The following is a 13327-nucleotide window of genomic DNA, read 5'->3' on the forward strand; positions in this document are numbered from 1 at the left end:
GGTAATGTATTATGAATTGTTTCGTTGGTGCTTTCAAGGACCCTTTTCTGTTAGTAGGAAAGGGGCATTAGGGTCAGGTCTGTCCCATCGTTACGAGCTATAGTCATGCACACATGCCATTTTATGTGCCTTTGTGTTGTGATTGCTTTGAGCTGTGATTATAACTATTCCAATTTAAATGGTTTTTAATGTTGATTGCTTTCAAAGTCTTCTATTCATAGTTATGTGAAAAAAAATTATATTTTATTGCATTAATCATAAAGAAAAAAGTTGTTTTAACCCATATCAATGTAGACTATTGTCCCTGGAATCTCACTAAACGTGATTTTTTGTAACATATTCATCTTATATTGCGACATTGTATTTCATATTCAAACATATGCTCCGATATAAATATTTTTATGGTCAAATATCCTTGGTCATTTTACTTTGATGATAAAACAACAGAAAAGTTTTTGATCACCCGACCTATCCGAAATCTTAGACATGAATGTTTTGGCGCTTCTTATTTAAATTATCAAATAAAATTTATTTTTAATATTAAACCCTCACCCCACCCTCCTCTGAAAAACAAGAACCCTGGATACATGCCATATCTACGGCAATAGTTGTAAAGATCAAAAATATCTCTAATATTAAAAAAAATACCCCCCAACCACCATTTAAATACTTAAATTTTAGCATTTTAGATAAATAATTTCAAATATTACCTGAGAATATATCCTTCTTCTATGAAGGGGTAGAGTGACCGTAAGAAACTATGAATCTGGTTTAGTGCAGCTTGCCGTTCTCAAGTTAAGTACTTGCTTCTATATTTGGCTTTCTGTCAAACAGGTAGACCAGGCCTACCCAATCCTATTCAGAATTGTGGGAAAAGTATATACACCTTTTGGAAAATGAAATACTTTGCACCCTAATTACCTTGCATTCTGTTTTAGGGGGGAAATCTCAGTAAATAATGATATATACGTCCATGTAGTCGAAAAATAATTCTTGATCTTTTTCTGTGTGTTTCTTTATGATTTCAAGAGATTCAAACTGGGTTTTATTCGCTTTTCTTGCATATCTTACAGTCAACACCATATTTTTTGTTTCTCTTTGCCACAAGTATTTTTTTTACCAAGTACTATCAAAATTATCTGCCCGTCTGAACGCGTATCCGTTGGCTGGCAAGCTCAAACACTTTACGTATGTTTTGAGACACCTTTGGTGCAAAAATAAATGAGGATGGATCTTTTTTTCCGGATTTTGTAGCAGGTTCAACTTCAACTAAACATTGAGTACATTCTATTCACTTTCTCACTTCTTTTTAAATCATTCAAACTTAGAATCGGAAATTGAAGTATTGGACCCATATGGCTTGAGCTTCACGTTAGTTTGGTCAGTCCAAAAGGGTTATAATATGATCTGAAAATATAATCTTATTTTGTCAGCTACCCATTAGTTCAGAGATGTGTTATTTCAATTCGTAGTTGTTTTGGCTTGTGTGTGTTTACTTTTGAATAAACAGTTTGAATTAAAAGCTTCGTAAATTGTTTTGCTCAGTGTGCCTTGTTCATTGAGATATCAAAGAGCTATGTGGATTTTAAAGGAAATACTAAATTCTCGTGCTTATGTAGAGTGTCAAATAGGCGAGATTGTAGGGGACTTAAGCTCGGCCTTTCTGGTACCAAAGTATTTAAGCGATTGTCACTAGTTTAGTTTTATAAATTTTAGTTTTATTGATCGTCCAAATCATTTTCAAACAGTTCGTGGTAACAAACTGCACGTAAGGAGCGACTCGGCTCAATAGTAACCGAAACTCTAAAAATGGAATTCTGATATCAATAGATATATCAAAGGAATTAGCCCTTTTTTAGAAAATTCAAAATATATAAGTTACATTTTTGCTGCTGCCCATCAAAAGCTACGAGTCTAAGAAAATTTGCTTGATTTTGGAAAAAGGGGGGGGGGAACACTCCCGAAACGTCAAGGATGGAGTTTTTCAATTTTGATGTCGTTTTCGGTCTCCCCAGACTTGAATTATTAGGAAACGACCTGTCAATCCTCCAAATAAAGCACAAATTAAGATTCTAATTTTTGATTCCCCTCTGACCTCGCTTAGGGCGAAAATGGGGTACTAAGTGATGAATTTTTCCAATTTCAAGGTTATTTTCCAATCGGGTTTTGACCGGGTCAAAACCCGATTACCAAACCTGGCAAATTTTTGTAACAAAAAAAAATTCCTCTTCTGACGTCGAATCTTCTCGTGTATGATTGCTTAGCTGGCAGTGTCATTTAACATTAAATACCATTGCAATATTATACAGTTTTAACATTTCGAATAACTATATGGGAAACCTCTTCATTTCAGTTTTAAATAACTGATTCCCATCAGAGTTATTAACCACGGAGCTCTATTCCGGATAGCTAGATGACAGTCTGTTTTTTAATGTTAATTGGGAAAATTGAGGCGAGGGCTTCTTTCCCTACCCTGGCAGCCCGAAGGCTGAAAAGCGGAAAAAATATTAACATTTTTGTGTCAAAAATATTTTTCTGACAACTCAGCTCCCCCCCCAGTAAAAAATCATGTGGATATCCTTGATATTGTTCAGAATTGACAAAATGGCTTTTCGAAACCCATTTAGATAACTTTGTACTACAATACACTCAAATGTATTTTCCACACCGAATCACACAAGTAAACACAACTAGAACATCCTCAAAACTTTTTACAGATGACTGGCAATATAAAAAAAAACAGCAATATCAAAACCAGAAATATATTATGATGAAAAAAAAAGCCGATTTGGGTTTGTAATGTACCTTCTTTGTCAGTTGTCTCCAATGTTTTCTTGTGAAGTTGTTCAGCTTTGCATTCAAGCTACTCATTTTTATCACCTGGTTCGTAGCAGCCGGTCTGCTTCCAGCGCTATGTAATTTGAACGTAGGGAAACGTCCCCTCCCCATATTCTGTGTATGTGCGTGCTTGTCATGTTTTGTTTTGGGTGGTTGGGGTTGTAACTCCCTTCCCCAAATTCTGCATATATGCGTGCTTGTCATGTTCTCTTTTTTTGGGGGGGGGGGATGGGGATATGACTCCCCTCCGATTGGCGTAAAAGATCCAGACTACAGATAACGTCCGATAAAAATAAAAATTGTATAACAAACTAGATGAGTACAAACTCGGAAGGTGGCTAGTTACAAGGCCCGTCTCATAAACTCTGTTAAGAAGTTATTTAGAACGTTCGTAGCAGCCGGCCGTCTGCGTATATGCGTGCTTGTCATGTTTTGTTTTGGGGGGTTGGGGCTGTAACTCCCCTCCCCAAATTCTGCATATATGCGTGCTTGTCTCTATTTTAAATTCCAAGTCTTTCTCCAATAATAGTGTAAACCTTCATTCATCCAATCTTCAAATGAAGGATATTCCTTAATTTGAACAAATTTTATATTCCTGCAAATGGGGTGAAGCTGGGACGCAAATCCCCTTCTCCCTATTAAATTTATCCGAAGCCTCTTTTTCGAGAAGTTGGAAACTTGTCTATGAAGAAACTTCTCGGATTTACATTTTTGTGTAATACAGAAATGCGAAATAAATGAAACACCAACGTGCTTTTCATTTACAAAACAATAGGGCGACGTGGTACTTTAAATAATCACTCTTGTTAAGGTGGGGGTATTTCTCTAAGGAAATACCGTATTATCGCCCAGTGGGGGGTGATCAAGTCTCCACGGGGACAGGACCTTGGGTAGCGTGGTAGGCACAGTTCGTATCTACTCAAGATGTTGCTAAAACTACTTTAACAAACAAATAAACAAAATACAATGCTAATGCGCACTCATGAACAGTCTTCTTGAAGCCGTTGAGAATCCGAGCTATAGTCAACTTGCACCGGCTGGTACAGTTGATTTGGAGTTGGCTGCTGCACTCTCCAAGCTCGCTGTCTATAGTTGGCTACTGGAGGCTACTGGAACTCTCCGACGGGCAGTTGATGTGGAGGTTATTTTTAAACGCTCCCAGCTCATCGTATATTATAGAAAGGTGGAGGTTGCTTGAACTCCCCAACGGTGTTTCTCTAACCACTTATTGTCACTGTTGGTTCCCAAAGCTCAAATTTCCACAAGTTATGTCTTTTTCCCCCTCTTCTCTTCCGGGTCCCAAGTATAGAATTCTGGTTCCATGACCCCCAAAGTAGCCTCTCATTGGCTGGCAGGTTTTGGTCATGGTAAACCACTACCTTGAAGAGAAAAGAAGGCAGAAACAGGCACTAAAACATTACATACTAAAAATATACCCTTAAAGTAATAATACACTAAATACGAGAAATACACTGATATCTAATTTGCGTAGACCTAGCAACAATCTTTACATTTCTCCCCCTCCTTTTTATTGAAAAAAATATTTCTACATTTTTTTCATATCTGTTTTAATCTTATTTTATTCCTTCCATAAGCTATTTTTCATCATTATTTAATTTCTCCCTATTCGACTATTCTAAGACCATTCTTTTTCATTTCTCTATAATCGAAAATAGCGACGAATACCACACTGCCTTTCCCTCACAAACAACAAAAACACGAAGAAAAATAGGGAATTCTTTTTGCAAGACAGTGATATACAAAAAGATTTCCCTATTGTTCATTGTGTTTTTGTTTTTTCTCTATAATCGATACATAAATCTCTTAATTTGAGAAGAATCACAGTGGGAACTCCGATAAGGATTACAAAAGTAAATGTGCCGCCAATAGTAGTTGAGATAAGTTCTCTTGGTGCCAAAATTTTATAACTATTTACACGTCTTTAATCTTCAGCACTGTCGACTGCAAAAACTAGTCCCTTATGAACTACCAGTTCACACTTTAGAAGTTTATATTTTAGAAGCCACTTCGGTAATTTGTGTACTTCATTTGCCTTAATTTTTAGCCTGGGAGATTATTTCAGGTTCTTGTACACGATTACTCTGCAAGCACATGCATGTGCCACCTTTGCGCGCCGGAATACAATCCTTTTTCGCAACCCTATGGATGCAACCCTTTTTTGCATCTTTAAGCGGGCCTCAGCGACTTCCCTCTGGTGTACTTGACTCCCTGTCATGACTTGTTCGTGACTCTTAGTCACAATAGGTCTACTCCTCGCAGATAATCGATTTCTACAAATTATTGAATCTTGGCCTGAGCCATCCGGTGGCTTCCTGGCAATTTCCCTGTTGCCTGAGTCCTGAGACTCCATTTACCGAAAATCGAATCGTTTTTAGGGTATAATTTTCAAAAACTTATAGGCTGCTTTTATTTCTTTATCCCGTTTTTGAGCCAATTTGAGTTCCTTTTCTCCGAGTCCAATAAAATCAACATATTCACCTTGATGGCAGTCAAATTCCTGCTCCAAGTCATTAAGATTTACCTTTCTGTGTTTTTCAACAAATTCGGAACTCGGTCGACTCAAATAGTCGCTAGGATTTTTAACTCCAGGAATGTGACGAAAAGTAAATTGCCCACTGTTTATTAAAACAGCAATACGGTATAATTTTCTATTTACGTCTTTAGTTCTATTTAAATAAGATGGGGTCCTGCAATCTGTATAGCAATGTGTATGAGTGGACCAGAGAAAGGCTTTTTGAAAATGTTTAAGTCGGAGTAAAGTGCAAGTACTTCCCTATTACGATCATCATATCTAGATGCCGGCTCGCTGAGAATTTTTGAAAAACTTGCAACTATTTGAAAGCAACCCGTGGTTTTGCATTTTACACAAAGTAGTGCGCTAATTGCTTTCATGCTAGCATCTGTCAACAAATGAAAATCATCTGATTTCGATGGAAAACGGATTAGAATTGTATAGGGATTTGTAAGTTCGGATTTTAGCTTCTAAAAAGCCTCCATTTCGGTAGGTCCAAAAACAAATGGAAAATTTTTGCGAGTTAGGCGAACTAAAAGGTATGCATTTTCTGTATAGTTAAGATAAAAACTTCGTAAAAATGAAGCCATGCCTAGGAAACTACGAACGTCTGAAACGTCCTTTGGCGGTGTCATAGCCCTAATCGCTTCAATTTTTTATTCCTGGGGAGAGATCCCTTCGGGTGATACTTTGAATCCTAATCGATTAACTGAATTTGCAAAAGACACCATTTTGATCAATTGAGTTTAAAGTTGAATTCACTTATCCTTTCAAAAACAATTTGTATGTTGTAAGTGTCTCAACTGATCTTCAAATGTTTTGCTTTCTGTCAAGTCATCTACATACCAACTCAGAAAATCAGAGAAATTTATTTCGTCATTTGTTTTACTAGGGACGTCCCGAAAAACTATTCCCAAGAATTCAAAAAATTGTCTAGGACTGCTTTTAGCCCCCATTGTTGCTTTCAAAAATCGATAGGACATACCTATAACATTGAAAGAAAATAATTGACGACTTTCTTCGAATAAATTGCATGCACAAAAAGAGTGTTTTATATCTAATGAAGAAAATTGGTTTTCCTTGCCATTTCAGACTTAACTTCTTCAATTCTGCGAATTTTCCATTAGCTATCTTTGATACCTTTATTGACTTGCCTAAAATCAATTTAAAACCTACTGTTTTCCTCGTTCCAAAGATATTTGGTAAGATTTTGCCATCTTTATTAGGTTTGCCAATGGCAAAAACGGGTGAGTTGAATGTTGGTCTACCCACTTCAATAATCTTAGCTCGAATCATTTCTTTAACGTGTTTCATTATTACCTCTTGCATTAAAAATGACTATGGAAATTGTTTTTGCTTTTAATTAGAACTGTTTCATCAATTGGAACGACAAACTCATCTAAGTCATTGCCACCAATATCATAGGCAGTGCTAGAAAATACATCTTTAAATTTACAAATAAAAGTTTTAAATTTCTCTATATTTTCACCGACTACATCTTTTCTTTTATGTCTTAAAAATTCATCATTATGCCACTCAGTCTTTAAATCTACCTGACTTTTATTGCTTTGGGACAATTCTTTCTGGGTACAAGGTGCAACTAACCCAGAGCTTGAGGCTAGGTTTCAGGGATGAGCTCAAGATGCCCCGTGAATTTACCTCTTAATAAGGTTGCTTAATATTGCCTATGGTTAAAAAAAACTAGAGGAAATAAGGAGTGAGACACTTCACTGATTGACTCTCAGATACAAATTTGCCGCGTTGGTGAAGGCGTGAACATAAGAGCATCTCCATAAGCTACAGAAATTTGGTCAATAGATTTCGGCTTAACTTTGATTATTCTAAAGGAGTTTGGTGATATAGTTATCTGTTTAGCTAAATATACATTTCCTTTACAAGCGTTACCAGTACTTTCGGCAAAAAATGCACTAAAATTTTCTTGTGGTGTCATATTAGAGCCTAAACTGATATGGTTTCGACGGATATAAACGGTAATTTCCAAGAAGTTTAAGAGGTTATAGCCTACTATTAAAGAAAACATAAGTTCACTAATAACAAGAAACTCCCAATGAATTTTCCCTTGTTTTACTCCGTCAAATATAGAAACTAGAATTTTGACTTTCCTCAAAACAGGCAAAATATTTCCACTAAGTGATTTTACAGCTGAAAATGACGTTTTAATTTTCTTTCGTATTTGTTCAGGAAGGCTGTTGGATAGATTTTCCGATAATAGTGACCTTTGACAACCGGTATCAATAAATGTCAAAATCTTAATAGATTTACACAGTTTTACATCATACATACATGGAAATGAGACACAAGAGGTTTACTCTGGTATACTCAAATAACAAATTTGTGAATCAGAATGGTTCACAGAAGAAATATTAGGAGGACTTCGCGTAAGGCTCGACTCAGTCTCCGGTAAAGTCGAATAATTTAGTTTTTTGGGGGTTTGCTTGTATTTGGTTTGTAGGTGCTGGAGTTAAACAAAATTTTGACTTGTGCCTTATTTCACCGTAGTGGTTTCACACGTTGGAGGTTCCTTACATTCTGATTGTCTACGTGGACTTCTACGATTCCAGCACTTTATGCGAGCGTTACAAAAATTATTCCTGGAATAATTACTTCTAGTTGGTCTTGACATAGAGGTAGTTTGTCTGTGTGACATACCATGGCTATTGTCTGACTGCCGGCATTTTCTCAACTAATTCTCAATTTCATAATTATCCTACTACGCATCGTTCAGACTTTTCGTGCGAAATTCGCCCGACATCGAGAGCGGGATTCAGCATCCGTCACATTTGCCCAAAAATCTGGAACTCAATTCCTGCATCAGTTCGAGAATGCAGCAACAAGCGACATTTTCTAAGACTGGTGAAGAAATATCTATGACATGCTAAGCATTTTGTTCATTAGGGTTTTCTTTTTCGTTGTTGTAAAATTTAGTTATAAAATGGCTGTGTATTTTCGTTGGCAATATTTTCAGCGCTAATGTATGCCACCAGGCATGTGCGCTGTTTTGTGACATTTATTTATGTACGTGTTATAAATAAAATATTCTACTCTCTCTACTCTACTGCTAACTGCGGCAGTTAAAACTTCATTAGGACTACAAAATTTTAAGTCTGTTGTTTCAAATTTCCTGCTCTAGTAGTTTATCGTTATTAGAATCTGGTGATGCTTGTTCCATTACTCGGCGCGCGATACTTGTTTTTAAGCCACTTTTAAAAATGTTTGATATGACCCTACTGCCATCACTCTGGTCGGCTGACTTGCATTAGTCCTTCGCCTTACCAACTACTATAGAATAGACTTGAGAGACTAATTCGTTCTCTTTCTGTTTTTCTCTAACCAATTCTTGTAGTTTTGTCCTACACTTTTTCTGGGAAAAAGGCAACTCTAAGGGTTCTTTCAAGGTCAGAAAGATTTTTGATACTGTCCGGATCAACATTGTACAGACATCTCTGAATATCCCCCTTGGTGTAACCGATAGCCTGAGACACCATTGAGGTGTCCCCATTCGATTGCCTTTTTTGCATTCGCTTTAGAGTTAAAATCCAGGAATGAATATCGGCTGTATTCGAAGGTATAGGTATTGGCGGACATTTTTCTGTTTAATAGTTAACATGCATATTAGTAGTTGGTTGGTAAATATCAGGACTAAGTCTCTGCAGTGACAGACGAGCCTCTGCATCTGCTAGCCTAGCTTCGAGGTCTTTAACATGGGCCTCTAAGTCGGCCGGCATGGTTTTAAATTTAAGACGAGGAAATAGAGACAGCTTAATGAATTATTAGGAAATAGTGTCTAAAAAAAGTAGTCAACAACACCGTGAGTAGCTGCCACCAATGTGAAGTGTGGGGTATTTCTCTAAGGAAATACCATCTTATCGGTACCCAGTGTGGGGTGATCAAGCCTCAACGAGGACAAGACCTTGAGTAGCGTGGTAGGCAGAGTTCTTATCTACTCAAGATGTTGCTAAAGCTACTTTTATAAACAAGTAAACAAAATAAAATACTAATGAACACTCGTGAACAGTCTTCTTGAAGTCGTAGAGAATCCGAGTTATAGTCAATTTGCACCAGCTGGCACAGTTGATTTGGAGGTGGCTGCTGCACTCTCCAAGCTCCAAGCTGTCTATAGTTGGCTAGTGGAGTTACGGGAACTCTCTGACGGGCAGTTGATGTGGAGATTATTCTTAAACTCTCCCAGTTCACCGTATATGATAGAAAAGTGGAGGTTGCTTGAACTCCCCAACGGTGTTTCTCTAACCACTTATTGTCACTGTTGGTTCCAAAGCTGAACTGTCCACCAGTAATGTCTTTTGCCCCCTCTTCTCTTCTGGGTCCCAAGTATAGAATTCTGGTTCCATGACCCCCAAGATAGCCTCTCATTGGCTGGCTGGTTTTGGCCATGGTAAACCTCTACCTTGAAGAGAAAGGGAGGCAGAAACGGGCACTAAAACATTACATACCAAAAATATACCCTTAAAGTAATAAAACACTAAATACAAGAAATACACAGATCTCTTACACAGACAACTTGCATAGGCGTAGCAGCAATATTTACACTATCCGGTCCATTATATACCTTTTCTAGTTTTTGGTACCAAACTGTTTAGCGTTGATTGGGCAGTCTTTATAGAGCTTGGATAGGAGATCCAAATAATTGACACAAAACTAAACGCTTGCACTGACTTTCCCGGAAATCTGAGAAAAACGATTTCACTTCTCTCGTTTCGTGCTAGAGATAGAGAAATTCTGATATAAAACTTTCATTGTTAGAAACTGTGAATTTTGTCTTTTCGATTAAACTGAGCTGAATTTTCTTTTTAAAAGTTTTCTAAAGAGGAGTCCCTAAAAATTTTCAGGCATACCAGCTAGTTAAACATCAAAAATCAACTCAAAGGAAATATCATATGAGCAATTTGACAGCTTTGGGGAATCTCTTTGGTGGTACCTGCTTTTGTTGAAAACCTCGCTGACACAGGGGACGTAGTATTTATGATGTAGATAAATTGAATAGATAGTGCTTTTCTTAAAAATTAGTAAAAAATTATATTGTTGTTTATTTTAAACTAGTCTTTCGTTAGATTTCTTAACTATTGGCACAAGAAATTTTAACGAGATATCATTTGAGTAATTGGGCAGAAAACCTCACTGACGCAGGGGACATATTATTTATGATGTAGATAAATTGAATAGACAAGCGCTTTGCTTAAAAATTAGCAAAAGATTATATTGTTTTTTATTTTAAACTAGTTTCTCGTTAGATTTTTTAACTATTGACACAAAGGAGATATCATTTGAGTAATTGGGCAGATTTGGGAATTCCCTGTAGTTGTGGTGAGGTGTATTTATGGTATTTGAGTGGTGTAGTCGTAGATGCCTTTATTTCTCCCTTTATAGGGGAGGTAAACTCTGGCCCTAAGGTAATTTGACTTTGGTGGCGTGCCTTAGGCTATGACCGAACTAATGAGGCGTACCAGCTGGGTATGTTCGAGGGGCTAAAGGTAGATCGTGGAGAGGTTGACTATAATGCAATACTTTTATTCAATTAACATAAAATAATAACAGATAGATATTTTCTACTGGGACTGGCTGTCCCAAGTAGACCACAAGTCTCGGAAAAACTACAATAATATATAATAGAATACTTAGACACTTACAATGATCCGACAAGATTCCAAGGTATTTCTAAAAACAACGGACCAGAGGTCAGTCCGGCATAAAGTTAGTATCAGTCTACCCTTTCCCATAAAATGTATCTTTTATACATTTTTATCAACCACACCTTCCTTTAACCAACCGATGCAGTAGCTAGAAAGTAGGGATTTCTCAATTTCCCGTTAAGCAAAATCTGGCAGGATATATTCCTTATCTTAATAAAAAGTGGTATTTCTAAACTTTGTATTTGCGTCTTAATATATTTTTACTAAATTCAATAATTAATAACAGTAGAAAGCTTTACCACAATACTCCCCATTTAAAGAAGAATTGTCCCAATTCTCAATATTTTACCTTTAAAATAACTTAATTTTGTTTACAGCTATTATGCTGCCATCTTTGGGTCATTATGTGCATATACTCTCAATGGGTTTCCTTAGGGTTATGTTTCTGGTCCAATATAGGCCATGTTCTTTTTTTGTCGAAGGATTTCAATTTAAAATTCATCCTTTTTTCTCTTTTTCTCTGTCTCTAGGACTGAAAAATACTCTTTTTACCCTTCTCCATAAGCATCTTGTGTTTTTAACGTGACCCCAAGCGGCTTAAACATAATATGAGTCGTTCTGCTTCCATTAGATTTCAAGTTATATTAGAAAAGTTTATGAGTTATCTGAGTTTAAAATTTAATTCCCATTAATAATTTAATTTATCTGTGTGATGTGGTTAATATACCTTTTATTTTTCGTTTTAGAAATGCCTTGGATAAATTACACATAACGTTTTCGGTTTTTAAATTTTCACATATTTTTTTCACCACAAAGCATTTTCACATATTTCAATAAAATAAGCCATTTGGGATATGTAGCACATTCTCTAGGCCTAAATTAAGTTCTGATTTTGTCCCACTTTCTGATGAACTTGTAGTAAAGTCTGTAATACTGCTATAGTTTCCAAAATATCAGTGGATCAAGTTTGTTTTGGTTTCTGATGGTAAGAGATGTTAGTATCAGGATACATTTGAAGTGACTTCAAAATTTGTTACTTTCCAAAAATGCGTCAAAAAATTATTGAAAAAACTGGATCCGAAAGGATGCTACGAAAAATTTGATTTCCAAAAAAAAGCTAAGGCTGTATAGTGATCCGACAAGATCCCACCGCTGCCACCAGTTGTGGTGAGGTGTATTTATGGTATTTGAGTGGTGTAGTCGTAGATGCCTTTATTTCTCCCTTTATAGGGGAGGTAAACTCTGCCCCTAAGGTAATTTAACTCTGGTAGCGTGCCTTAGGCTATGACCGAACTAATGAGGCGTACCAACTGGGTATATTCGAGGGGCTAAAGGTAGATCGTAGAGGGGTTGGCTATGATGCAATACTTTTATTCAGTTAACATATAATAATACCAGATATTTATATTCTGCTGGGACCGGCTATCCCAAGCAGACTACAAGTCTCAGAAAACTATATTAGTATATAATAGGATACTTTAGTACTTGAAGCAATTGGACGAGATTCCAACGTCTTTCTAAGAACAACGAACTAGAAGTCGGTTTGTTATAAAGTCACTCTCCGTTTATAGTTTTCGATGTAATGTACCTTTTATATATTTTTATCAACCACACTTCTCTTTAACCAACCGACGCAATAGCTATGAAGTGGTGATTTCTCAATTTCCCGTTAAGCAAAATCTGGCAGGATATATTCCTTATCTGAATAAAAAGTGGTATTTCTAAACTTTGTATTTGCGTCTAAATATATTTTTACTAAATTCATAATTAATAACATTAGAAAGCTTTACCACATAGTGCTGGGAAAATTCTTTAATGGGCCTTTTGTCTTTGAGATTGTCAGCTGACGCTGAGGCTCGAAAAATATTTTTGTAAGGTATCGAGTTGCATTAATCAAAATTTACTGATAACTGAACTGGGAGGAGTGTAGAGCTAATTGGTGTATATAATACAGTAAGCTACTTATAATTTTAAACTCTACTTTAAAATTTAGTTCATTTTACTATGGAGTTGTGAATTGTTGTGGGGGCATTCTCCCCTTCCCTGCTAAATTTAGAAAAATGCCTTTTTTGTATTTTCATCGAAAATACCTTTTTACATTGAAATCATTGAAAAAAAAGATATAAAGCCGAACGGGCCAGCCATGACAAAAAAAAACGAATTACAAACGGGTCTATGGCCAAGACTAACGAAACCTAAACGACTAGCACCATCAAAAGCTTCGCATAAAATTATGTTGCAATAATATATTTCCAGTTCATTTGTTATTTAAAAATTTTTCATCCAG

General features: G+C 36.3%; 1 protein-coding gene across 1 annotated transcript in view; it reads left to right on the top strand.

Moving 5' to 3' along the window:
* The window catches only part of LOC148949030 (uncharacterized), a 387072-nt gene that overhangs the window by 348837 nt on the left and 24908 nt on the right, over nt 1–13327 (top strand). The gene's annotated exons all lie outside the window — the stretch shown is intronic.

This window comes from Artemia sp. Qi Xiang Cuo, chromosome 9, assembly GCF_049724085.1.
Source record: "Artemia sp. Qi Xiang Cuo chromosome 9, ASM4972408v1, whole genome shotgun sequence".
In the NCBI taxonomy this organism is placed as follows: Eukaryota; Metazoa; Arthropoda; class Branchiopoda; order Anostraca; family Artemiidae; genus Artemia; species Artemia sp. Qi Xiang Cuo.